Raw genomic sequence first — 26094 nt, 5'->3', positions numbered from 1 at the left:
CCTGCCCCTGCGTGTCTGGGCTCCCGTCCTCAGTCCCAGCTCAGGGAAGCAGCTCCTGAGCCAAGACCTTTGGGAGGCGCAGGGGGCCCCGCCTGGAAGCCCAGTTTACAGCATGCGAGAAGCGAGCCTCCTTGGGAGAAGGGGAGGCAGCCCAGCTGCGTGCGGCTGCAATCACTGCTTTGGCGGATCCGAGTGCCCTCCATTACGGCAGAGCTCCAGCTCTGCTCAGAGGCCCGATCTGGCAGAGTTGCTGGCGTGAGGCTGCTCTGCCCTGGGCGAGCCTTGCCCAGACTTGCCTCACGTTAGGCTTCCAGTCCAGAAAGGAGCGGGCTGCGTGAGACTGAGAGATGCTACTGGCGCCTTCCTGGCCTCAGCTCCACTCCTGCCTTGCCTTTGCACCTAGTCCCCAGGCGTTCTTTTGGAGGGCTTAGTTGCCTTGGGTTGCACACTGCCAAGCGTTCCAGCAGTGTGGGCTCTATTAGAGGCAATGGGAGGGCAACTGCCGGGCTCCTCCAGCGGTTGCTTGACCGCCCAGACTCAGCACAGCCTGGAGAGCCCAATGCTCACAGGGCCCCTGGCTGGGGTCTGCAGCCCCACACACGCGGAAACTGACTCGGTGAGCGCCCAGAAGGTGCCTGACAGACGTCATTTCCCTAGTGCTCTCCTCCCCAGCAGAGACGTGTGCCGGTCCTTGGGGCCTGCCCCTGCGTGTCTGGGCTCCCGTTCACAGCCCCAGCTCAGGAAAGCAGCTCCTGAGCCAAGACCTGTGGGAGGCGCAGGGGGCCCCGCCTGGAAGCCTAGTTTACAGCATGCGGGAAGCGAGCCTCCTCGGGAGAAAAGAAGGCAGCCCTGCTGTCTGCGGCTGAATTCACTGCTTTGGCGGAGCCGAGTGCGCCTCCAGTTCGGCAGAGCTCCATCTCTGCTCAAAGGCCCGATCTGGCAGAGCTGCTGGCGTGAGGCTGCTCTGCCCTGGGCGAGCCTTGCCCAGACTTGCCTCGCGGCTAGGCTTCCAGTCCAGGAAGGAGCATGCTGTGCAAGACTGGGAGATGCTACTGCCGCCTTCCTGGCCTCAGCTCCACTCCTGCCTTGCCTTTGCACCTAGTCCCTAGGCGTTCTTGTGGAGGGCTTAGTAGCCAATGTGTTGCACACTGCCAAGCGCTCCAGCAGTGAGGGCTCTATTAGAGGCAAAGGGAGGGCTACTGCAAGTCGCCTCTTGCGTTTTGCTTGACCGCCCAGACTCAGCACAGCACGGAGAGCACAAGGCTCACAGGGCCCCTGGCTGGGGTCTGCAGCCCCACACACCGGAGGCGAACTCCGGGAGCGCCCAGAAGGTGCCTGACAGACGTCATTTCCCTAGTGCTCTCCTCCCCAGCAGAGACGTGTGCACGTGGTTGGGGCCTGCCCCTGCGTGTCTGGGCTACCGACCACAGCCCCAGCTCAGGGAAGCAGCTCCTGAGACAAGACCTGTAGGAGACGCAGGGGGCCCTGCCTGGAAGCCTAGTTTACAGCATTTGGGAAGCGAGCCTCCTCGGGAGAAGAGAAGCCATCCCTGCTGTGTGCGGCTGCATTCACTGCTTTGCCAGAGCCGAGTGCGCCTCCATTACGGCAGAGATCCAGCTCTGCTCAGAGTCCCGATCGTGCAGAGTTGCTGGCGTGAGGCTGCTCTGCCCTGGGCGAGCCTTGCCCAGACTTGCCTCGCGGCTAGGCTTCCAGTCCAGGAAGGAGCAGGCTGCGCGAGACTGGGAGATGCTACTGGCACCTTCCTGGCCTCAGCTCCACTCCTGCCTTGCCTTTGCACCTAGTTCCCAGGCGTTCTTGTGGAGGGCTTAGTTGCCGGTGGGTTGCACACTGCCAAGCGCTCCAGCAGTGAGGGCTCTATTAGAGGCAAAGGGAGGGCAACTGCAGGGCTTCTCCAGCGGTTGCTTGACCGCCCAGGCTCAGCAGAGCATGGAGAGCACAAGGCTCACAGGGCCCCTGGCTGGGGTCTGCATCCCCACACACATGGAGGCTGACTCAGGGAGCGCCTAGAATGTGCCTGAGAGACGTCATTTCCCTAGGGCTCCCCACACCAGCAGAGAAATGTGCAGGTGGTTTGGGCCTGCCCCTGCGTGTCTGGGCTCCCGTCCACATCCCCAGCTCAGGGAAGCAGCTCCTCAACCAAGACCTGAAGGAGGCGCGCGGCGCCCCCGCCTGGAAGCCTAGTGCACAGCATGCGGGAAGCGACCCTCCTTGGCAGAAGAGGAGGCAGCCCAGTTGCGTGGGGCTGCAATCACTGCTTGGGCGGAGCCGAGAGCACCTCCAGTACGGCAGAGCTCCAGCTCCGCTCAGAGGCCCGATCTGGCAGAGTTGCTGGCGTGAGGCTGCTTTGCCCTGGGCGAGCCTTGCCCAGACTTGCCTCGCGTCTAGGTTTCCAGGCCAGGAAGGAGCAGGCTGCGCGAGACTGGGAGATGCTACTGGCGCCTTCCTGGCCTCAGCTCCACTCCTGCCTTGCCTTTGCACCTAGTCCCCAGGCGTTCTTGTGGAGGGCTTAGTTGCCGGTGGGATGCACACTGCCAAGCGCTCCAGCAGTGAGGGCTCTATTAGAGGCAATGGGAGGACAACTGCAGGGCTACTCCAGCGGTTGCTTGACCGCCCAGACTCAGCACAGCACGGAAAGTACAAGGCTCACAGGGCCCCTTGATGGGGTCTGCAGCCCCACACACCGGAGGGGAACTCCGGAAACGCCCAGAAGGTGCCTGACAGACGTCATTTCCCTAGTGCTCTCCTCCCCAGCAGAGACGTGTGCAGGTGCTTGGGGCCTGCCCCTGCGTGTCTGGGCTCCCGTCCACAGCCCCAGCTCAGGGAAGCAGCTCCTGAGCCAAGACCTGTGGGAGGCGCAGGGGGCCCCGCCTGGAATCCTAGTTTACGGCATGCGGGAAGCGAGCCTCCTCGGTAGAAGAGAAGGCAGCCCAGCTGCGTGCGGCTGAATTCACTGCTTTGGCGGAGCCGAGTGGGCCTAAAGTACGGCAGAGCTCCAGCTCTGCTCAGAGGCCCGATCTGGCAGAGCTGCTGGCGTGAGGCTGCTCTTCCCTGGACGAGCCTTGCCCAGACTTGCCTCGCGGCTAGTCTTCCAGTCCAGGAAGGAGCATGCTGTGCAAGACTGGGAGATGCTACTGGCGCCTTCCTGGCCTCAGCTCCACTCCTGCCTTGCCTTTGCACCTAGTACCCATGCGTTCTTGTGTAGGGCTTAGTTGCCGGTGTGTTGCACACTGCCAAGCACTCCAGCAGTGAGGGCTCTATTAGAGGCAAAGGGAGGGCTAAGCAAGTCGCCTCTTGCGTTTTGCTTGACCGCCCAGACTCAGCACAGCACGAAAAGCACAAGGCTCACAGGGCCCCTGGCTGGGGACTGCAGCCCCACACACGCGGAGGCTGACTCGGTGAGCGCCCAGAAGGTGCCTGACAGACGTCATTTCCCTAGTGCTCTCCTCCCCAGCAGAGACGTGTGCAGGTGGTTTGGGCCTGCCCCTGAGTGTCTGGATTCCCGTCCACAGCCCCAGCTCAGGGAAGCAGCTCCTGAGCCAAAACATGTGGGAGGCGCAGGTGGCCCCGCCTGGAAGCCTCGTTTACAGCATGCGGAAAGCGAGCCTCCTCGGGAGAAGAGAAGGCAGCCCTGCTGTGTGCGGCTGCATTCACTGCTTTGGCGGAGCCGAGTGCCCCTCCAGTACGGCAGAGCTCCAGCTCTGCTCAGAGGCCCGATCTGGCAGAGTTGCTGGCGTGAGGCTGCTCTGCCCTGGGCGAGCCTTGCCCAGACTTGCCGCACGTTAGGCTTCCAGTCCAGATAGGAGCGGGCTGCGCAAGACTGGGAGATGCTACTGGCGCCTTCCTGGCCTCAGCTCCACTCCTGCCTTGCCTTTGCACCTAGTCCCCAGGCGTTCTTGTGAAAGGCTTAGTTGCCTGTGGGTTGCACACTGCCAAGCGCTCCAGCAGTGAGGGCTCTATTAAAGGCAAAGGGAGGGCTACTGCAAGTCGCCTCTTGCGTTTCCTTGACCGCCCAGACTCTGCACAGCACGGAAAGCACAAGGGTCACAGGGCCCCTGGCTGGGGTCTGCAGCCCCACACACCGGAGGGGAACTCTGGGAGCGCCCAGAAGGTGCCTGCCAGACGTCATTTCCCTAGTGCTCTCCTCCCCAGCAGAGACGTGTGCAGGTGGTTAGGGCCTGCCCCTGCGTGTCTGGGCTACCGTCCACAGCCCCACCTCGGGGAAGCAGCTCCTCAGCCAAGACCTGTGTGAGGCGCAGGGGGCCCCGCCTGGAAGCCCAATTTACAGCATGCGGGAAGTGAGCATCCTCCGGAGAAGAGAAGGCAGCCCTGCTGTGTGCGGCTGCATTCACTGCTTTGGCGGAGCCGAGTGCGCCTCCAGTACGGCAGAGCTCCAGCTCTGCTCAGAGGCCCGATCTGACAGAGTTGCTGGCGTTAGGCTGCTCTGTCCTGGGCGAGCCTTGCCCAGACTTGCCTCACACATAGGCTTCCAGTCCAGGAAGGAGCGGGCTGCGCGAGACTGGGAGATGCTACTGGCGCCTTCCTGGCCTCAGCTCCACTCCTGCCTTGCCTTTGCACCCAGTCCCCAGGCGTTCTTGTGGAGGGCTTAGTTGCCGGTGGGTTGCACACTGCCAAGTGCTCCAGCAGTGAGGGCTCTATTAGAGGCAATGGGAGGGCAACTGCAGGGCTCCTCCAGCGGTTGCTTGACCGCCCAGACTCAGCACAGCACGGAGAGCCCAAGGCTCACAGGGCTCCTGGCTGGGGTCTGCAGCCCCACACACGCGAAAACTGACTCGGTGAGCGCCCAGAAGGTGCCTGACAGACGTCATTTCCCTAGTGCTCTCCTCCCCAGCAGAGACGTGTGCAGGTGCTTGGGGCCTGCCCCTGCGTGTCTGGGCTCCCGTCCACAGCCCCAGCTCAGGGAAGCAGCTCCTAAGCCAAGACCTGTGGGAGGCGCAGGGGGCCCCGCCTGGAATCCTAGTTTACGGCATGCGGGAAGCGAGCCTCCTAGGTAGAAGAGAAGGCAGCCCAGCTGCGTGCGGCTGAATTCACTGCTTTGGCGGAGCCGAGTGCGCCTAAAGTACGGCAGAGCTCCAGCTCTGCTCAGAGGCCCGATCTGGCAGAGCTGCTGGCGTGAGGCTGCTCTGCCCTGGACGAGCCTTGCCCAGACTTGCCTCGCGGCTAGTCTTCCAGTCCAGGAAGGAGCATGCTGTGCAAGACTGGGAGATGCTACTGGCGCCTTCCTGGCCTCAGCTCCACTCCTGCCTTGCCTTTGCACCTAGTACCCATGCGTTCTTGTGGAGGGCTTAGTTGCCGGTGTGTTGCACACTGCCAAGCGCTCCAGCAGTGAGGGCTCTATTAGAGGCAAAGGGAGGGCTAAGCAAGTCGCCTCTTGCGTTTTGCTTGACCGCCCAGACTCAGCACAGCACGAAAAGCACAAGGCTCACAGGGCCCCTGGCTGGGGACTGCAGCCCCACACACGCGGAGGCTGACTCGGTGAGCGCCCAGAAGGTGCCTGACAGACGTCATTTCCCTAGTGCTCTCCTCCCCAGCAGAGACGTGTGCAGGTGGTTTGGGCCTGCCCCTGAGTGTCTGGATTCCCGTCCACAGCCCCAGCTCAGGGAAGCAGCTCCTGAGCCAAAACATGTGGGAGGCGCAGGTGGCCCCGCCTGGAAGCCTCGTTTACAGCATGCGGGAACCGAGCCTCCTCGGGAGAAGAGAAGGCAGCCCTGCTGTGTGCGGCTGCATTCACTGCTTTGGCGGAGCCGAGTGCACCTCCAGTACGGCAGAGCTCCAGCTCTGCTCAGAGGCCCGATCTGGCAGAGTTGCTGGCGTGAGGCTGCTCTGCCCTGGGCGAGCCTTGCCCAGACTTGCCGCACGTTAGGCTTCCAGTCCAGATAGGAGCGGGCTGCGCAAGACTGGGAGATGCTACTGGCGCCTTCCTGGCCTCAGCTCCACTCCTGCCTTGCCTTTGCACCTAGTCCCCAGGCGTTCTTGTGAAAGGCTTAGTTGCCTGTGGGTTGCACACTGCCAAGCGCTCCAGCAGTGAGGGCTCTATTAAAGGCAAAGGGAGGGCTACTGCAAGTCGCCTCTTGCGTTTCCTTGACCGCCCAGACTCTGCACAGCACGGAAAGCACAAGGGTCACAGGGCCCCTGGCTGGGGTCTGCAGCCCCACACACCGGAGGGGAACTCTGGGAGCGCCCAGAAGGTGCCTGCCAGACGTCATTTCCCTAGTGCTCTCCTCCCCAGCAGAGACGTGTGCAGGTGGTTGGGGCCTGCCCTTGAGTGTCTGGACTCCCTTCCAAGCCCCAGCTCAGGGAAGCAGCTCCTCAGCTAAGACCTGTAGGAGGCGTCGGGCGCCCCCGCCTGGAAGCCCAGTTTATAGCATGCCGGAAGCGAGCCTCCTCAGTACAAGAGAAGGCAGCCCAGCTGCGTGCGGCTGCAATCAGTAATTTGGCGGAGCCGAGTGCCCCTCCAGAACGGCAGAGCTCCAGCTCTGCTCAAAGGCCCAATCTCTCATAGTTGCTGGCGTGAGGCTGCTGTGCCCTGGGCGAGCCTTGCCAAGACTTGCCTCGCGTTAGGCTTCCAGTCCAGAAAGGAGCGGGCTGTGCGAGACTGGGAGATGCTACTGGCGCCTTCCTGGCCTCAGCTCCACTCCTGCCTTGCCTTTGCACCTAGTCCCCAGGCGTTCTTGTGGAGGGCTTAGTTGCCGGTGGGTTGCACACTGCCAAGCGCTCCAGCAGTGAGGGCTCTATTAGAGTCAAAGTGAGGGCAACTGGAAGTCTATTCTTATGGTTACTTGACCGCCGAGACTCAGCACAGCACGGAGAGCACAAGGGTCACAGGGCCACTGGCTGGGGTCTGCAGCCCCACACACGCGGAGGCTGACTCGGTGAGCGCCCAGAAGGAGACTGACAGACGTCATTTCCCTAGTGCTCTCCTCCCCAGCAGAGACGTGTGCAGGTGGTTAGGGCCTGCCCCTGCGTTTCTGGGCTCCCGTCCACAGCCCCAGCTCAGGGAAGCAGCTCCTCAGCCAAGACCTGTGGGAGGCGCAGGGGGCCCCGCCTGGAAGCCTAGTTTACAGCATGCGGAAAGCGAGCCTCATTGGGAGAAGAGGAGCCAGCCCAGCTGCGTGCGGCTGCAATCACTGCTTTGGCGGAGTCGAGTGCCCCTCCATTACGGCAGAGCTCCAGCTCTGCTCAGTGGCCCGATCTGCCAGAGTTTCTGGCGTGAGCCTGCTCTGCTCTGGGCGAGCCTTGCCCAGACTTGCCGCACGTTAGGCTTCCAGTCCTGAAAGGAGCGGGCTGCGTGAGACTGGGAGATGCTACTGGCGCCTTCCTGGCCTCAGCTCCACTCCTGCCTTGCCTTTGCACCTAGTCCCGAGGCGTTCTTGTGGAGAGCTTAGTTGCCGGTGGGTTGCACACTGCCAAGCGCTCCATCAGTGAGGGCTCTATTAGAGGCAATGGGAGGGCAACTGCAGGGCTCCTCCAGCGGTTGCTTGACCGCCCAGACTCAGCACAGCAAGGAGAGCACAAGGCTCACAGGGCCCCTGGCTGGGGTCTGCAGCCCCACACACCGGAGGTTAACTCCGGGAGAGCCCAGAAGGTGCCTGACAGACGTCATTTCTCTAGTGCTCTCCTCTCCAGCAGAGACGTGTGCAGGTGGTTGGGGCCTGCCCCTGCGTGTCTGGGCTCCCGTCCTCAGTCCCAGCTCAGGGAAGCAGCTCCTGAGCCAAGACCTTTGGGAGGCGCAGGGGGCCCCGCCTGGAAGCCCAGTTTACAGCATGCGAGAAGCGAGCCTCCTTGGGAGAAGGGGAGGCAGCCCAGCTGCGTGCGGCTGCAATCACTGCTTTGGCGGATCCGAGTGCCCTCCATTACGGCAGAGCTCCAGCTCTGCTCAGAGGCACGATCTGGCAGAGTTGCTGGCGTGAGGCTGCTCTTCCCTGGGCGAGCCTTGCCCAGACTTGCCTCACGTTAGGCTTCCAGTCCAGAAAGGAGCGGGCTGCGTGAGACTGGGAGATGCTACTGGCGCCTTCCTGGCCTCAGCTCCACTCCTGCCTTGCCTTTGCACCTAGTCCCCAGGCGTTCTTTTGGAGGGCTTAGTTGCCGGTGGGTTGCACACTGCCAAGCGTTCCAGCAGTGTGGGCTCTATTAGAGGCAATGGGAGGGCAACTGCCGGGCTCCTCCAGCGGTTGCTTGACCGCCCAGACTCAGCACAGCACGGAGAGCCCAATGCTCACAGGGCCCCTGGCTGGGGTCTGCAGCCCCACACACGCGGAAACTGACTCGGTGAGCGCCCAGAAGGTGCCTGACAGACGTCATTTCCCTAGTGCTCTCCTCCCCAGCAGAGACGTGTGCCGGTCCTTGGGGCCTGCCCCTGCGTGTCTGGGCTCCCGTCCACAGCCCCAGCTCAGGAAAGCAGCTCCTGAGCCAAGACCTGTGGGAGGCGCAGGGGGCCCCGCCTGGAAGCCTAGTTTACAGCATGCGGGAAGCGAGCCTCCTCGGGAGAAAAGAAGGCAGCCCTGCTGTCTGCGGCTGAATTCACTGCTTTGGCGGAGCCGAGTGCGCCTCCAGTTCGGCAGAGCTCCATCTCTGCTCAAAGGCCCGATCTGGCAGAGCTGCTGGCGTGAGGCTGCTCTGCCCTGGGCGAGCCTTGCCCAGACTTGCCTCGCAGCTAGGCTTCCAGTCCAGGAAGGAGCATGCTGTGCAAGACTGGGAGATGCTACTGCCGCCTTCCTGGCCTCAGCTCCACTCCTGCCTTGCCTTTGCACCTAGTCCCTAGGCGTTCTTGTGGAGGGCTTAGTAGCCAATGTGTTGCACACTGCCAAGCGCTCCAGCAGTGAGGGCTCTATTAGAGGCAAAGGGAGGGCTACTGCAAGTCGCCTCTTGCGTTTTGCTTGACCGCCCAGACTCAGCACAGCACGGAGAGCACAAGGCTCACAGGGCCCCTGGCTGGGGTCTGCAGCCCCACACACCGGAGGCGAACTCCGGGAGCGCCCAGAAGGTGCCTGACAGACGTCATTTCCCTAGTGCTCTCCTCCCCAGCAGAGACGTGTGCACGTGGTTGGGGCCTGCCCCTGCGTGTCTGGGCTACCGTCCACAGCCCCAGCTCAGGGAAGCAGCTCCTGAGACAAGACCTGTAGGAGGCGCAGGGGGCCCTGCCTGGAAGCCTAGTTTACAGCATTTGGGAAGCGAGCCTCCTCGGGAGAAGAGAAGCCATCCCTGCTGTGTGCGGCTGCATTCACTGCTTTGCCAGAGCCGAGTGCGCCTCCATTACGGCAGAGATCCAGCTCTGCTCAGAGTCCCGATCGTGCAGAGTTGCTGGCGTGAGGCTGCTCTGCCCTGGGCGAGCCTTGCCCAGACTTGCCTCGCGGCTAGGCTTCCAGTCCAGGAAGGAGCAGGCTGCGCGAGACTGGGAGATGCTACTGGCACCTTCCTGGCCTCAGCTCCACTCCTGCCTTGCCTTTGCACCTAGTTCCCAGGCGTTCTTGTGGAGGGCTTAGTTGCCGGTGGGTTGCACACTGCCAAGCGCTCCAGCAGTGAGGGCTCTATTAGAGGCAATGGGAGGGCAACTGCAGGGCTTCTCCAGCGGTTGCTTGACAGCCCAGGCTCAGCACAGCATGGAGAGCACAAGGCTCACAGGGCCCCTGGCTGGGGTCTGCATCCCCACACACATGGAGGCTGACTCAGGGAGCGCCTAGAATGTGCCTGAGAGACGTCATTTCCCTAGGGCTCCCCACACCAGCAGAGAAATGTGCAGGTGGTTTGGGCCTGCCCCTGCGTGTCTGGGCTCCCGTCCACATCCCCAGCTCAGGGAAGCAGCTCCTCAACCAAGACCTGAAGGAGGCGCGCGGCGCCCCCGCCTGGAAGCCTAGTGCACAGCATGCGGGAAGCGACCCTCCTTGGCAGAAGAGGAGGCAGCCCAGTTGCGTGGGGCTGCAATCACTGCTTGGGCGGAGCCGAGAGCACCTCCAGTACGGCAGAGCTCCAGCTCCGCTCAGAGGCCCGATCTGGCAGAGTTGCTGGCGTGAGGCTGCTTTGCCCTGGGCGAGCCTTGCCCAGACTTGCCTTGTGGCTAGGCTTCCAGTCCAGGAAGGAGCAGGTTGCGTGAGACTGCGAGATGCTACTGCCGCCTTCCTGGCCTCAGCTCCACTCCTGCCTTACCTTTGCACTTAGTCTCCAGGCGTTCTTGTGGAGGGCTTAGTTGTCAGTGGGTTGCACACTGCTAAGCGTTCCAGCAGTGAGGGCTCTATTAGATGCAATGGGAGGGCAACTACAGGGCTCCTCCAGCGGTTGCTTGACCGCCCAGACTCAGCACAGCACGGAGAGCACAAGGCTCACAGGGCCACTGGCTGGGGTCTGCAGCCCCACACACGCGGAAACTGACTCGGTGAGCGCCCAGAAGGTGCCTGACAGACGTCATTTCCCTAGTGCTCTCTTCCCCAGCAGAGACGTGTGCCGGTGCTTGGGGCCTGCCCCTGCGTGTCTGGGCTCCCGTCCACAGCCCCAGCTCAGGGAAGCAGCTCCTGAGCCAAGACCTGTGGGAGGCGCAGGGGGCCCGCCTGGAAGCCTAGTTTACAGCATGCAGGAAGCGAGCCTCCTCGGGAGAAGAGAAGGCAGCCCTGCTGCCTGCGGCTGAATTCACTGCTTTGGCAGAGCCGAGTGCGCCTCCAGTACGGCAGAGCTCCATCTCTGCTCAAAGGCCCGATCTGGCAGAGCTGCGGGCGTGAGGCTGCTCTGCCCTGGGCGAGCCTTGCCCAGACTTGCCTCGCGGCTAGGCTTCCAGTCCAGGAAGGAGCATGCTGTGCAAGACTGGGAGATGCTACTGGCGCCTTCCTGGCCTCAGCTCCACTCCTGCCTTGCCTTTGCACCTAGTCCCTAGGCGTTCTTGTGGAGGGCTTAGTAGCCAGTGTGTTGCACACTGCCAAGCGCTCCAGCAGTGAGGGCTCTATTAGAGGCATAGGGAGGGCTACTGCAAGTCGCCTCTTGCGTTTTGCTTGACCGCCCAGACTCAGCACAGCACGGAGAGCACAAGGCTCACAGGGCCCCTGGCTGGGGTCTGCAGCCCCACACACCGGAGGCGAACTCCGGGAGCGACCAGAAGGTGCCTGACAGACGTCATTTCCCTAGTGCTCTCCTCCCCAGCAGAGACGTGTGCAGGTGGTTTGGGCCTGCCCCTGCGTGTCAGGGCTCCCGTCCACAGCCCCAGCTCAGGGAAGCAGCTCCTGAGCCAAGACCTGTGGGAGGCGCAGGGGGCCCCGACTGGAAGGCTAGTTTACAGCATGCGGGAAGCGAGCCTCCTCGGGAGAAGAGAAGGCAGCCCTGCTGTGTGTGGCTGCATTCACTGCTTGGGCGGAGACGAGAGCACCTCCAGTACGGCAGAGCTCCAGCTCCGCTCAGAAGCCCAATGTGGCAGAGTTGCTGGCGTGAGGCTGCTTTGCCCTGGGCGAGCCTTGCCCAGACTTGCCTTGTGGCTAGGCTTCCAGTCCAGGAAGGAGCAGGTTGCGTGAGACTGCGAGATGCTACTGCCGCCTTCCTGGCCTCAGCTCCACTCCTGCCTTACCTTTGCACTTAGTCTCCAGGCGTTCTTGTGGAGGGCTTTGTTGCCAGTGGGTTGCACACTGCTAAGCGTTCCAGCAGTGAGAGCTCTATTAGGTGCAATGGGAGGGCAACTACAGGGCTCCTCCAGCGGTTGCTTGACCGCCCAGACTCAGGACAGCACGGAGAGCAAAAGGCTTTCAGGGCCCCTGGCTGGGGTCTGCAGCCCTACATACACGGAGGCTGACTCGGTGAGCGCCAAGAAGGTGCCTGAGAGATGTCATTTCCCTAGTGCTCTCCTCCCCAGCAGAGACGTGTGCAGGTGGTTTGGGCCTGCCCCTGCGTGTCTGGGCTCCCGTCCACAGCCCCAGCTCAGGGAAGCAGCTCCTGAGCCAAGACCAGTGGGAGGCGCAGGGGGCCCCGACTGGAAGGCTAGTTTACAGCATGCGGGAAGCGAGCCTCCTCGGGAGAAGAGAAGGCAGCCCTGCTGTGTGTGGCTGCATTCACTGCTTTGGCGGAGCCGAGTGTGCCTCCAGTACGGCAGAGCTCCAGCTCTGCTCAGAGGCCCGATCTGGCAGAGTGCTGGCGTGAGGCTGCTCTGCCCTGGGCGAGCCTTGCCCAGACTTGCCTCGAGGCTCGGCTTCCAATCCAGAAAGGAGCGGGCTGCGCGAGACTGGGAGATGCTACTGGCGCCTTCCTGGCCTCAGCTCCACTCGTGCCTTGCCTTTGCACCTAGTCCCCAGGCGTTCTTGTGGAGGGCTTAGTTGCCGGTGGGTTGCACACTGCCAAGCGCTCCAGCAGTGAGAGCTCTATTAGAGGCAATGGGAGGGCAACTGCAGGGCTCCTCCAGCGGTTGCTTGACCGCCCAGACTCAGCACAGCATGGAGAGCACAAGGCTCACAGGGCCCCTGGCTGGGGTCTGCAGCCCCACACACGGGGAGGCTGATTCGGTGAGCGCCCAGAAGGTGCCTGACAGACGTCATTTCCCTAGTGCTCTCCTCCCCAGCAGAGACGTGTTCAGGTGGTTGGGGCCTGCCCCTGCGTGTCTGGGCTTCCGAACAAAGCCCCAACTCAGGGAAGCAGCTCCTCAGCCAAGACCTGTAGGAGGTGTGGGGCGCCCCCGCCTGGAAACCTAGTGCACAGCATGCGGGAAGCGAGCCTCCTTGGGAGAAGAGGAGGCAGCCCAGATGCGTGCGGCTGCAATCACTGCATTGGCGGAGCGGAGTTTGCCTCCAGTACGAGAGAGCTCCAGCTCTGCTCAGAGGCCCGATCTGGCAGAGTGCTGATGTGAGGCTGTCTGCCCTGGGCGAGCCTTGCCCAGACTTGCCTCGCGGCTAGGCTTCCAGTCCAGAAAGGAGGGGGCTGCGCGAGACTGGGAGAACCTACTGGCGCCTTCCTGGCCTCAGCTCCACTCCTGCCTTGCCTTTGCACCTAGTCCCCAGGCGTTCTTGTGGAGGGCTTAATTGCCCGGTGGTTACACACTGTCAAGCGCTCCAGCAGTGAGGGCTCTATTAGAGGCAATGGGAGGGCAACTGCAGGGCTCCTCCAGCGGTTGCTTGACCGCCCAGACTCAGCACAGCACGGAGAGCCCAAGGCTCACAGGGCCCCTGGCTGGGGTCTGCAGCCCCACACACGCGGAGGCTGACTCGGTGAGCGCCCAGAAGATGCCTGACAGACGTCATTTCCCTAGTGCTCTCCTCCCCAGCAGAGACGTGTGCAGGTGGTTGGGGCCTGCCCCTGCGTATCTGGGCTCCCGTCCACAGCCCCAGCTCAGGGAAGCAGCTCCTGAGCCGAGACCAGTGGGAGGCGCAGGGAGCGCCGCCTGGAAGCCTAGTTTACACCATGCGGGAAGCGAGCCTCCTCGGGAGAAGAGGAGGCAGCCCTGCTGTGTGCGGCTGCAATCAATACTTTGGCGGAGCCGAGTGCCCCTCCAGTACGGCAGTGCTCCAGCTCTGCTCAGAGGCCCGATCTTCCAGAGTTGCTTGCGTGAGGCTGCTCTGCCCTGGGCGAGCCTTGCCCAGACTTGCCTCGCGGCTAGGCTTCCAGTCCAGGAAAGAGCAGGCTGCGTGAGACTGGGAGATGCTACTGGCGCCTTCCTGGCCTCAGCTCCACTCCTGCCTTGCCTTTGCACCTAGTCCCCAGGCGTTCTTGTGGAGGGCTTAGTTGCCGGTGGGTTGCACACTGCCAAGCGCTCCAGCAATGAGGGCTCTATTAGAGGCAATGGGAGGGCAACTGCAGGGCTCCTCCAGCGGTTTCTTGACCGCCCAGACAGCACAGCACGGAGAGCCCAAGGCTCACAGGGCCCCTGGCTGGGGTCTGCCGCCCCATACACCGGAGGGGAATTCCGGGAGCGCCCAGAAGGTGCCAGACAGACGTCATTTTCCTAGTGCTCTCCTCCCCAGCAGAGACGTGTGCAGGTGGTTGGGGCCTGCCCTTGAGTGTCTGGACTCCCTTCCACAGCCCCAGCTCAGGGAAGCAGCTCCTCAGCTAAGACCTGTAGGAGGCGCGGGGCGCCCCCGCCGGGAACTTTAATTTACAGCATGCCGGAAGCGAGCCTCCTCAGTACAAGAGAAGGCAGCCCAGATGCGTGCGAAGGCAATCAGTACTTTGGCGGAGCCGAGTGCCCCTCCAGTACGGCAGAGCTCCAGCTCTGCTCAAAGGTCCGATCTCTCATAGTTGCTGGCGTGAGCCTCCTGTGCCCTGGGCGAGCCTTGCCCAGACTTGCCTCGCGTAGGCTTCCTGTCCAGAAAGGAGCGGGCTGCGCGAGACTGGGAGATGCTACTGGCGCCTTCCTGGCCTCAGTTCCACTCCTGCCTTGCATTTGCAGCTAGTCCCCAGGCGTTCTTGTGGAGGGCTTAGTTGCCGGTGGGTTGCACACTGCCAAGCGCTCCAGCAGTGAGGGCTCTATTAGAGGCAATGGGAGGGCAACTGCAGGGCTCCTCCAGCGGTTGCTTGACCGACCAGACTCAGCACAGCACGGAGAGCACAAGGCTCACAGGGCCCCTGGCTGGGGTCTGCAGCCCCACACTCCGGAGGTGAACTCCGGGAGAGCCCAGAAGGTGCCTGAGAGACGTCATTTCCCTAGTACTCTCCTTCCCAGCAGAGACGTGTGCAGGTGGTTGGGGCCTGCCCCTGCGTGTCTTGGCTCCCGTCCACAGCCCCAGCTCCGGGAAGCAGCTCCTGAGTCAAGACCTTTGGGAAGCGTGGGGGGCCTCGCCTGGAAGCCTAGTTTACAGCATGCGGGAAGCGAGCCTCATCGGGAAAGAGAAGGCAGCCCGGCTGCGTGCGGCTGCATTCCCTGCTTGGGCGGAGTAGAGTGCGCTTCCAGTACGGCAGAGCTCCAGCACTGCTCAGAGGCCCGATCTGGCAGAGTTGCTGGCGTGAGGCTGCTCTGCCCTGGGCGAGCCTTGCCCAGACTTGCCTCGCACATAGGCTTCCAGTCCAGAAAGGAGCAGGCTGGGCGAGACTGGGAGATGCTACTGGCGCCTTCCAGGCCTAAGCTCCACTCCTGCCTTGCCTTTGCACCTAGTGCCCAGGCGTTCTTGTGAAGGGCTTAGTTGCCGGTGGGTTGCACACTGCCAAGCGCTCCAGCAGTGAGGGCTCTATTAGAGGCAATGGGAGGGCAACTGCAGGGCTCCTCCAGCGGTTGCTTGACTGCCCAGAATCAGCACAGCACGGAGAGCACAAGGCTCACAGGGCCCCTGGCTGGGGTCTGCAGCCCCACACACGCGGAGGCTGACTCGGTGAGCGCCCAGAAGGTGCCTGACAGACGTCATTTCCCTAGTGCTCTCCTCCCCAGCAGAGACGTGCGCAGGTTGTTTGGGCCTGCCCCTGCGGGTCTGGACTCACGTCCACAGCCCCAGCTCAGGGAAGCAGCTCCTGAGCCAAGACATGTGGGAGGCGCAGGGGGCCCCGCCTGGAAGCCTAGTTTACAGCATGCGGGAAGCGAGCCTCCTCGGGAGAAGAGAAGGCAGCCCTGCTGTGTGCGGCTGCATTCACTGCTTTGGCGGAGCCGAGTGCGCCTCCAGTACGGCAGAGCTCCAGCTCTGCTCAGAGGCCTGATCTGGCAGAGTTGCTGGCGCGAGGCTGCTCTGCCCTGGGCGAGCATTTCCCAGACTTGCCTCTCGGCTAGTCTTCCAGTCCAGGAAGGAGCAGGCTGCGCGAGACTGGGAGATGCTACTGGCAACTTGCTGGCCTCAGCTCCACTCCTGCCTTGCCTTTGCACCTAGTCCCCATGCGTTCTTGTGGAGGGCTTAGTTGCCGGTGGGTTGCACACTGCCAAGCGCTCCAGCAGTGAGGGCTCTATTAGAGGCAATGGGAGAGCAACTGCAGGGCTCCTCCAGCGGTTGCTTGACCGCCCAGACTCAGCACAGCATGGAGAGCACAAGGCTCACAGGGCCGCTGGCTGGGGTCTGCAGCCCCACACACGCGAAGTCTTACTCGGTGAGCCCCCAGAAGGTGCCTCACAGATGTCATTTCCCTAGGGCTCCCCACCCCAGCAGAGAAATGTACAGGTGGTTTGGGCCTGCCCCTGCGTGTCTGCGCTCCCGTCCACAGCCCCAGCTCAGGGAAGCAGCTCCTAAGCCAAGACCTGAAGGAGGCGCGCGGCGCCCCCGCCTGGAAGCCTAGTGCACAGCATGCGGGAAGCGACCCTCCTGGGAGAAGAGGAGGCAGCCCAGATGCGTGCGGCTGCAATCACTGCTTGGGCGGAGCCGAGAGCGCCTCCGGTATGGCAGAGCTCCAGCTCCGGTCAGAGGCCCGATCTGGCAGAGTTGCTGGCATGAGGCTGCTTTGCCCTGGGCGAGCCTTGCCCAGACTTGCCTCGGGGCTAGGCTTCCAGTCCAAGAAGGAGCAGGCTGCGTGAGACTGGGAGATGCTACTGGCGCCTTCCTGACCTCAGCTCCACTCCTGCCTTGCCTTTGCACCTAGTCCCCAGGCGTTCTTGTGGAGGGCTTAGTTGCTGGTGGGTTGCACACTGCCAAGCGCTCCAGCAGTGAGGGCTCTATTAGAGGCAATGGGAGGGCAACTGCAGGGCTCTTCCAGCGTTTGCTTTACCGCCCAGAATCAGCACAGCACGGAAAGCACAAGGCTCACAGGGCCCCTGGCTGGGGTCTGCAGCCCCACACACCGGAGGCGAACTCCGGGAGCGCCCAGAAGGTGCCTGAAAGACGTCATTTCCCTAGTGCTCTCCTCCCCTGCAGAGACGTGTGCAGGTGGTTGGGGCCTGCCCCTGCGTGTCTGGGCTCCCGTCGAAAGCCCCAGCTCAGGGAAGGAGTTCCTGAGCCAAGACCAGTGGGAGGCGCAGGGGGCTCAGCCTGAAAGCCTAGTTTACAGCATGCGGGAAGCGAGCCTCCTCGGGAGAAGTGAAGGCAGGCCGGCTGCATGCGGCTGCATTCACTGCTTGGGCGGAGCCGAGTGCGCTTCCAGTACGGCAGAGCTCCAGCACTGCTCAGAGGCCCGATCTGGCAGAGTTGCTGGCGTGAGGCTGCTCTGCCCTGGGCGAGCCTTGCCCAGACTTGCCTCGCACATAGGCTTCCAGTCCAGAAAGGAGCAGGCTGGGCGAGACTGGGAGATGCTACTGGCGCCTTCCAGGCCTAAGCTCCACTCCTGCCTTGCCTTTGCACCTAGTGCCCAGGCGTTCTTGTGAAGGGCTTAGTTGCCGGTGGGTTGCACACTGCCAAGCGCTCCAGCAGTGAGGGCTCTATTAGAGGCAATGGGAGGGCAACTGCAGGGCTCCTCCAGCGGTTGCTTGAACGCCCAGACTTAGCACAGCACGGAGAGCACAAGGCTCACAGGGCCCTTTGGCTGGGGTCTGCAGCCCCACACACGCGGAGGCCGAGTCGGTGAGCGTGCAGAAAGTGCCTGACAGACGTCATTTCCCTAGTGCTTTCCTCGCCCGCAGAGACGTGTGCAGGTGGTTGGGTCCTGCCCCTGCGTGTCTGGGCTCCTGTCCACAGCCCCAGCTCAGGGAAGCAGCTCCTGAGCCAAGACCTGTGGGAGGCGCAGGGGGCCCCGCCTGGAAGCCTAGTTTACAGCAGGCGGGAAGCGAGAATCCTCGGGAGAAGAGGAGCCAGCCCAGCTGCGTGCGGCTGCAATCAATACTTTCGCGGAGCCGAGTGCCCCTCCAGTACGGCAGTGCTCCAGCTCTGCTCAGAGGCCCGATCTGGCAGAGTTGCTGGCGTGAGGCTGCTCTGCCCGGGGCGAGCCTTGCCCAGACCTGCCTCGCGGCTAGGCTTCCAGTCCAGGAAGGAGCAGGCTGCGTGACACTGGGAGATGCTACTGGAGCCTTCCTGGCCTCAGCTCCACTCCTGCCTTGCCTTTGCACCTAGTCCCCAGGCTTTCTTGTGGAGGGCTTAGTTGCCGGTGGGTTGCACACTGCCAAGCGCTCCAGCAGTGAGGGCTCTATTAGAGGCAATGGGAGGGCAACTGCAGGGCTCCTCCAGCGGTTGCTTGACCGCCCAGACAGCACAGAACGGAGAGCCCAAGGCTCACAGGGCCCCTGGCTGGGGTCTGCAGCCCCACACACCGGAGGGGAATTCCGGGAGCGCCCAGAAGGTGCCAGACAGACGTCATTTTCCTAGTCCTCTCCTCCCCAGCAGAGACGTATGCAGGTGGTTGGGGCCTGCCCTTGAGTGTCTGAACTCCCTTCCACAGCCCCAGCTCAGGGAAGCAGCTCCTCAGCTAAGACCTGTAGGAGGCGCGGGGCGCCTCCGCCGGGAACTCTAGTTTACAGCATGCCGGAAGCGAGCCTCCTCAGTACAAGAGAAGGCAGCCCAGCTGCGTGCGGATGCAATCAGTACTTTGGCGGAGCCGAGTGCCCCTCCAGTACGGCAGAGCTCCAGCTCTGCTCAAAGGCCCGATCTCTCATAGTTGCTGGCGTGAGCCTCCTGTGCCCTGGGCGAGCCTTGCCCAGACTTGCCTCGCGTTAGGCTTCCAGTCCAGAAAGGAGCGGGCTGCGCGAGACTGGGAGATGCTACTGGCGCCTTCCTGGCCTCAGCTCCACTCCTGCCTTGCCTTTGCACCTAGTCCCCAGGCGTTCTTATGGAGGGCTTAGTTGCCGGTGGGTTGCACACTGCCAAGCGCTCCAGCAGTGAGGGCTCTATCAGAGGCAAAGGGAGGGTTACTGCAAGTCGCCTCTTTCGTTTGCTTGACCGCCCAGAATCAGCACAGCACGGAAAGCACAAGGCTCACAGGGCCCCTGGCTGGGGTCTGCAGCCCCACTCACCGGAAGCGAACTCCGGGAGCGCCCAGAAGGTGCCTGAAAGACGTCATTTCCCTAGTGCTCTCCTCCCCAGCAGAGACGTGTGCAGGTGGTTGGGGCCTGCCCCTGCGTGTCTGGGCTCCCGTCCACATCCCCAGCTCAGGGAAGGAGTTCCTGAGCCAAGACCTGTGGGAGGCGCAGGGGGCCCCGCCTGCAAGCCTAGTTTACGGCATGCGGGAAGTGAGCCTCCTCGGGAGAAGTGAAGGCAGGCCGGCTGCGTGCGGCTGCATTCACTGCTTGGGCGGAGCCGAATGCGCTTCCAGTACGGCAGAGCTCCAGCACTGCTCAGAGGCCCGATCTGGCAGAGTTGCTGTCGTGAGGCTGCTCTGCCCTGGGCGAGCCTTGCCCAGACTTGCCTCGCACATAGGCTTCCAGTCCAGAAAGGAGCAGGCTGCGCGAGACTGGGAGATGCTACTGGCGCCTTCCTGGCCTCAGCTTCACTCCTGCCTTTCCTTTGCACCTAGTCCCCAGGCGTTCTTGTGGAGGGCTTATTTGCCGGTGGGTTGCACACTGCCAAGCGCTCCAGCAGTGAGGGCTCTATTAGAGGCAATGGGAGGGCAACTGCAGGGCTCCTCCAGCGGTTGCTTGACCGCCCAGACTCAGCACAGCACGGAGAGCACAAGGCTCACAGGGCCCCTGGCTGGGGTCTGCAGCCCCACACACGCGGAGGCTAACTCAGTTAACGCCCAGAAGGTGACTGACAGACGTCATTTCCCTAGTGCTCTCCTCCCCAGCAGAGACGTGTGTAGGTGGTTGGGGCCTGCCCCTGCGTGTCTGGGCTCCAGTCCACAGCCCCAGCTCAGGGAAGCAGATCCTGAACCAAGACCTGTGGGAGGCGCGGGGTCCTCGCCTGGAAGCCTAGTTTACAGCATGCGGGAAGCGAGCCTCCTCGGGAGAAGAGAAGGCAGCCCAGCTGCGTGCGGCTGCATTCACTGCTTGGGCGGAGCCGAGTGCGCTTCCAGTATGGCAGAGCTCCAGCACTGCTCAGAGGCCCGATCTGGCAGAGTTGCTGGCGTGAGGCTGTTCTGCCCTGGGCGAGCCTTGCCCAGACTTGCCTCGCGTAGGCTTCCTGTCCAGAAAGGAACGGGCTGCGCGAGACTGGGAGATGCTACTGGCGCCTTCCTGGCCTCAGCTCCACACCTGCCTTGCCTTTGCACCTAGTCCCCAGGCGTTCTTGTGGACGGCTTAGTTGCCAGTGTGTTGCACACTGCCAAGCGCTTCAGCAGTGAGAGCTCTATTAGAGGCAAAGGGAGGGCAACTGCAAGTTTCCTCTTGCGGTTGCTTGACCGCCCAGACTCAGCACAGCACGGAGAGCCCAAGGCTCACAGGGCCCCTGGCTGGGGTCTGCAGCCCCACACACGCGGAAACTGACTCGGTGAGCGCCCAGAAGGTGCCTGACAAACGTCATTTCGCTAGTGCTCTCCTCCCCAGCAGAGACGTGTGCAGGTGCTTGGGGCCTGCCCCTGCGTGTCTGGGCTCCCGTCCACAGCCCCAGCTCAGGGAAGCAGCTCCTGAGCGAAGACCTGTGAGAGGCGCAGGGGGCCCTGCCTGGAAGCCTAGTTTACAGCATACGGGAAGCGAGCCTCCTCGGGAGTAGAGAAGGCAGCCCTGATGCGTGTGGCTGCATTCACTGCTTTGGCGGAGCCGAGTGCGCCTCCAGTACGGCAGAGCTCCAGCTCTGCTCAGAGGCCCGATCTGGCAGAGCTGCTGGCGTGAGGCTGCTCTGCCCTGGGCGAGCCTTGCCCAGACGTGCCTCGCGGCTAGGCTTCCAGTCCAGGAAGGAGCAGGCTGTGCGAGACTGGGGGATTCTACTGGCGCCATCCTGGCCTCAACTCCACTCCTGCCTTGCCTTTGCACCTAGTCCCCAGGCGTTCTTGTGGAGGGCTTAGTTGCCGGTGGGTTGCACACTGCCAAGCGCTCCAGCAGTGAGGGCTCTATTAGAGGCAATGGGAGGGCAACTGCAGGGCTCCTCCAGCGGTTGCTTGACCGCCCAGACTCAGCACAGCACGGAGAGCACAAGGCTCACAGGGCCCCTGGCTGGGGTCTGCAGCCCCACACATGCGGAGGTTAACTCAGTTAGCGCCCAGAAGGTGCCTGACAGACGTCATTTCCCTAGAGCTCTCCTCCCCAGCAGAGACGTGTGTAGGTGGTTGGGGCCTGCCCCTGCATGTCGGGGCTCCAGTCCACAGCCCCAGCTCAGGGAAGCAGCTCCTGAGCCAAGACCTGTGGGAGGCGCAGGGGGCCTCTCCTGGCAGCCTAGTTTACAGAATGCGGGAAGCCAGCCTCCTCGGGAGAAGAGAAGGCAGCCCTGCTGTGTGCGGCTGCATTCACTGCTTTGGCGGAGCCGAGTGCGCCTCAAATACGGCAGAGCTCTAGCTCTGCTCAGAGTCCGGATCTGGCAGAGTTGCTTGAGTTAGGCTGCTCTTTCCTGGGCGAGCCTTGCCCAGACTTGCCTCGCACATATGCTTCCAGTCCAGGAATGAGCGGGCTGCGCGAGACTGGGAGATGCTGCTGGCGCCTTCCTCGCCTCAGCTCCTCTCCTGCCTTGCCTTCGCACCTAGTTCCCAGGCGTTCCTGTGGAGGGCTTAGTTGCCGGTGGGTTGCACACTGCCAAGCGCTCCAGCAGTGAGGGCTCTATTAGAGCAATGGGAGGGAAACTGCAGGGCTCCTCCAGCGGCTGCTTGACAGCCCAGACTCAGCACAGCACGGAGAGCACAAGGCTCACAGGGCCCCTGGCTGGGGTCTGCAGCCCCACACACCGGAGGCGAACTCCGGGAGCGCCCAGAAGGTGCCTGATAGTCGTCATTTCCCTAGTGCTCTCCTCCCCAGCTGAGACGTGCGCAGGTGGTTGGGGCCTGCCCCTGCGTGTCTGGGCTTCCGTCCACAGCCCCAGCTCAGGGAAGCAGCTCCTAAGCCAAGACCTGAGTGAGGCGCAGGGGGCCCCGCCTGGAAGCCTAGTTTACAGCATGCGGGAAGCGAGCCTCCTAGGGAGAAGAGAAAACAGCCCTGCTGTGTGCGGCTGCATTCACTGCTTTGGCGGAGCCGATTGCGCCTCCAGTACGGCAGAGCTCCAGCTCTGCTCAAGGCCAGATCTGGCAGAGCTGCTGGCGTGAAGCTGCTCTGCCCTGGGCGAACCTTGCCCAGACTTGCCTCGCGGCTAGGCTTCCAGTCCAGGAAGGAGCAGGCTGCGCGAGACTGGGTGATGCTACTGGCGCCTTCTTGGCCTCAGCTCCACTCCTGCCTTGCCTTTGCACCTAGTCCCCAGGCGTTCTTGTGGAGGGCTTAGTTGCCGGTGGGTTGCACACTGACAAGCGCTCCAGCAGTGAGGGCTCTATAGAGGCAATGGGAGGGCAACTGCAGGGCTCCTCCAGCGGTTGCTTGACCGCCCAGACTCAGCACAGCACGGAGAGCACAAGGCTCACAGGGCCCCTGGCTGGGGTCTGCAGTCCAACACACGCAGAGGCTGACTCGGTGAGCGCCCAGAAGGTGCCTGACAGACGTCATTTCCCTAGTGCTCTCCTCCCCAGCAGAGACATGTGCAGGTGGTTGGGGCCTACCCTGCGTGTCTGGGCTCCCGTCCACAGCCCCACCTCATTGAAGCAGCTCCTCAGCCAAGACCTGTGGGAGGCACAGGGAGCCCCACCTGGAAGCCCAGTTTACAGCATGCGGGAAGCGAGCGTCCTTGGGAGAAGCGGAGGCAGCCCAGCTGTGTGCGGTGCAATCACTGCTTTGGCGGAGCCGAGTGCCCCTCCAGTACGGCAGAGCTCCAGCTATGCTCAAGGCCAGATCTGGCAGAGCTGCTGGCGTGAGGCTGCTCTGCCCTGGGCGAACCTTGCCCAGACTTGCCTCGCGGCTAGGCTTCCAGTCCAGGAAGGAGCAGGCTGCGCGAGACTGGGAGATGCTACTGGCGCCTTCCTGGCCTCAGCTCCACTCCTGCCTTGCCTTTGCACCTAGTCCCCAGGCGTTCTTGTGGAGGGCTTAGTTGCCGGTGGGTTGCACACTGCCAAGCGCTCCAGCAGTGAGGGCTCTCTTAGAGCCAATGGGAGGGCAACTGCAGGGCTCCTCCAGCGGTTGCTTGACCGCCCAGACTCAGCACAACACGGAGAGCACAAGGCTCACAGGGCCCCTGGCTGGGGTCTGCAGCCCCACACACGCGGATGCTAAGTCAGTTAGCGCCCAGAAGGTGCCATACAGACGTCATTTCTCTAATGCTCTCCTCCCCAGCAGAGACGTGTGCAGGTGGTTTGGACCTGCCCCTGCGTGTCTGGGCTCCCGTCCACAGCCCCAGCTCAGGGAAGCAGCTCCTCAGCCAAGACCTGTAGGAGGCGTGGGGCGCCCCCGCCTGGAAGCCTGGTGCACAGCATGCGGGAAGAGAGCCTCCTTGGGAGAAGAGGAGGCAGCCCAGATGCGTGCGGCTGCATTCACTGCTTTGGCGGAGCCGAGTGCGCCTCCAGTACGGCAGAGCTCCAGCTCTGCTCAGAGGCCCGATCTGGCAGAGTGCTGGCGTGAGGATGCTCTGCCCTGGGCGAGGCTTGCCCAGACTTGCCTCGCGGCTAGGCTTCCAGTTCAGAAAGGAGTAGGCTGCGCGAGACTGGGAGATGCTACTGGCGCCTTCCTGGCCTCAGCTCCATTCCTGCCTTGCCTTTGCACCTAGTCCCCAGGCGTTCTTGTGGAGGGCTTAGTTCCCGGTGGGTTGCACACTGCCAAGCGCTCCAGCTTGAGGGCTCTATTAGAGGCAAAGTGAGGGTAACTGGAAGTCTATTCTTACGGTTGCTTGACCGCCCAGACTCAGCACAGCACGGAGAGCACAAGGCTCACAGGGCCCCTGGCTTGGGTCTGAAGTCCCACACACACGGAAACTGACTCGGTGAGCGCGCAGAAGGTGCCTGAGAGACGTCATTTCCCTAGTGCTCTCCTCCCCAGCAGAGACGTGTGCAGGTGGTTTGGGCCTGCCCCTGCGTGTCTGGGCTCCCGTCCACAGCCCCAGCTCAGGGAAACAGCCCCTGAGCCAAGACCTGTGGTAGGCGCAGTGGGCCCCGCCTGGAAGCCTAGTTTACAGCATGCGGGAAGCGAGCCTCCTCGGGAGAAGAGAAGGCAGCCCTCCTGTGTGCGGCTGGATTCACTGCTTTGGCGGAGCCGATTGTGCCTCCAGTACGGCAGAGCTCCAGCTTTGCTAAGAGGCCCGATCTGGCAGAGTGCTGGCGTGAGGCTGCTCTGCCCTTGGCGAGCCTTGCCCAGACTTGCCTCGAGGCTCCGTTTCCAGTCCAGGAAGGAGCGGGTTGCGCGAGACTGGGAGATGCTACTGGCGCCTTCCTGGCCTCAGCTCCACTCCTGCCTTGCCTTTGCACCTAGTCCCCAGGCGTTCTTGTGGAGGGCTTAGTTGCCTTTGGGTTGCAAACTGCCAAGCGCTCCAGCAGTGAGGGCTCTATTAGTGGTAATGGGAGGGCATCTGCAGGGCTCCTCCAGCGGTTGCTTGACCGCCCAGACTCAGCACAGCACGGAAAGCACAAGGCTCACAGGGCCACTGGCTGGGGTCTGCAGCCCCACACACGTGGAGACTGACTCGGTGAGCGCCAGGAAGGTGCCTGACAGACGTCATTTCCCTCGTGCTCTCCTCCCCAGCAGATACGTGTGCAGGTGGTTTCTTCCTGACCCTGCGTGTCTGGGCTCCCGTCCACAGCCCCAGCTCAGGGAAGCAGCTCCTCAGACAAGACCTGTAGGAGGCGCGGGGCGCCCCCGCCTGGAAGCCTAGTGCACAGCATGTGGGAAGAGAGCCTCCTTGGGATAAGAGGAGGCAGCCCAAATGCGTGCGGCTGCAATCACTGCTTTGGTGGAGCCGAGTGCACCTCCAGTACGGCAGAGCTCCAGTTCTGCTCAGAGGCCCGATCTGGCAGAGTGCTGGCGTGAGGCTGCTCTGCCCTGGGCGAGCCTTGCCCAGACTTGCCTCGCGGCTAGGCTTCTAGTCCAGAAAGGAGCGGGCTGTGCGAGACTGGGAGATGCTACTGGAGCCTTCCTGGCCTCAGCTCCACTCCTGCCTTGCCTTTGCACCTAGTCCCCAGGAGTTCTTGTGGAGGGCTTAGTTGCAAGTGGGTTGCACACTGCCAAGCGCTCCAGCTTGAGGGCTCTATTAGAGGCAAAATGAGGGCAACTGGAAGTCTATTCTTACGGTTACTTGACCGCCCAGACTCAGCACAGCTCGGAGAGCACAAGGCTCACAGGGACCCTGGCTGGGTTCTGCAGTCCCACACACCGGAGTTGAACTCCGGGAGCGCCCAGAAGGTGCCTGACAGACGTCATTTCCCTAGTGCTCTCCTCCCCAGCAGAGACGTGTGCAGGTGGTTGGGGCCTGCCCCTGCGTGTCTGGGCTCCCGTCCACAGCCCCAGCTCAGGGAAGCAGCTCCTGAGCCAAGAACTGTGGGAGGCGCAGGGGGCCCCGCCAGGAAGCCTAGTTTACAGCATGCGGGAAGCGAGCCTCCTCGGGAGAAGAGAAAGCAGCCCTGCTGTGTGCGGCTGCATTCACTGCTTTGGCGGAGCCGAGTGCGCCTCCAGTACGGCAGAGCTCCAGCTCTGCTCAAGGCCAGATCTGGGAGAGCTGCTGGCGTGAGGCTGCTCTGCCCTGCCCGAGCCTTGCCCAGATTTGCCTCGCGGCTAGGCTTCCAGTCCAGGAAGGAGCAGGCTGCGCGAGACTGGGAGATGCTACTGGCGCCTTCCTGGTCTCAGCTCCACTCCTGCCTTTCCTTGGCACCTAGTCCCCAGGCGTTCTTGTGGAGGGCTTAGTTGCCGGTGGGTTGCACACTGCCAAGGGCTCCAGCTTGAGGGCTCTATTAGAGGCAAAGTGAGGGCAACTGGAAGTCTATTCTTACGGTTGCTTGAACGTCCAGACTCAGCACAGCACGGAGAGCCCAAGGCTCTCAGGGCCCCTGGCTGGGGTCTACAGCCCCACACACGCGGAGGCTGACTCAGTGAGTGCCAAGAAAGTGCCTGACAGACGTCATTTCCCTAGTGCTCTCCTCCCCAGCAGAGACGTGTGCAGGTGGTTGGGGCCTGCCCCTGTGTGTCTGGCTCCCGTCCACAGCCCAAGCTCAGGGAAGCAGCTCCTGAGCCAAGACCTGTGGGAGGTGCAGGGGGCCCCGCCTGGAAGCCTAGTTTACAGCATGAGGGACGCGAGTCTCCTCGGGAGAAGAGGAGCAGCCCAGCTGCGTGCGGCTGCAATCACTGCTTTGGCGGAGCCGAGTGCCCCTCCAGTACGGCAGAGCTCCAGCTCTGCTCAGAGGCCC

This window comes from Capricornis sumatraensis, unplaced genomic scaffold (genome assembly GCF_032405125.1).
Source record: "Capricornis sumatraensis isolate serow.1 unplaced genomic scaffold, serow.2 scaffold10, whole genome shotgun sequence".
NCBI classification, from domain to species: Eukaryota; Metazoa; Chordata; class Mammalia; order Artiodactyla; family Bovidae; genus Capricornis; species Capricornis sumatraensis.
This window is presented reverse-complemented; position numbering follows the sequence as displayed.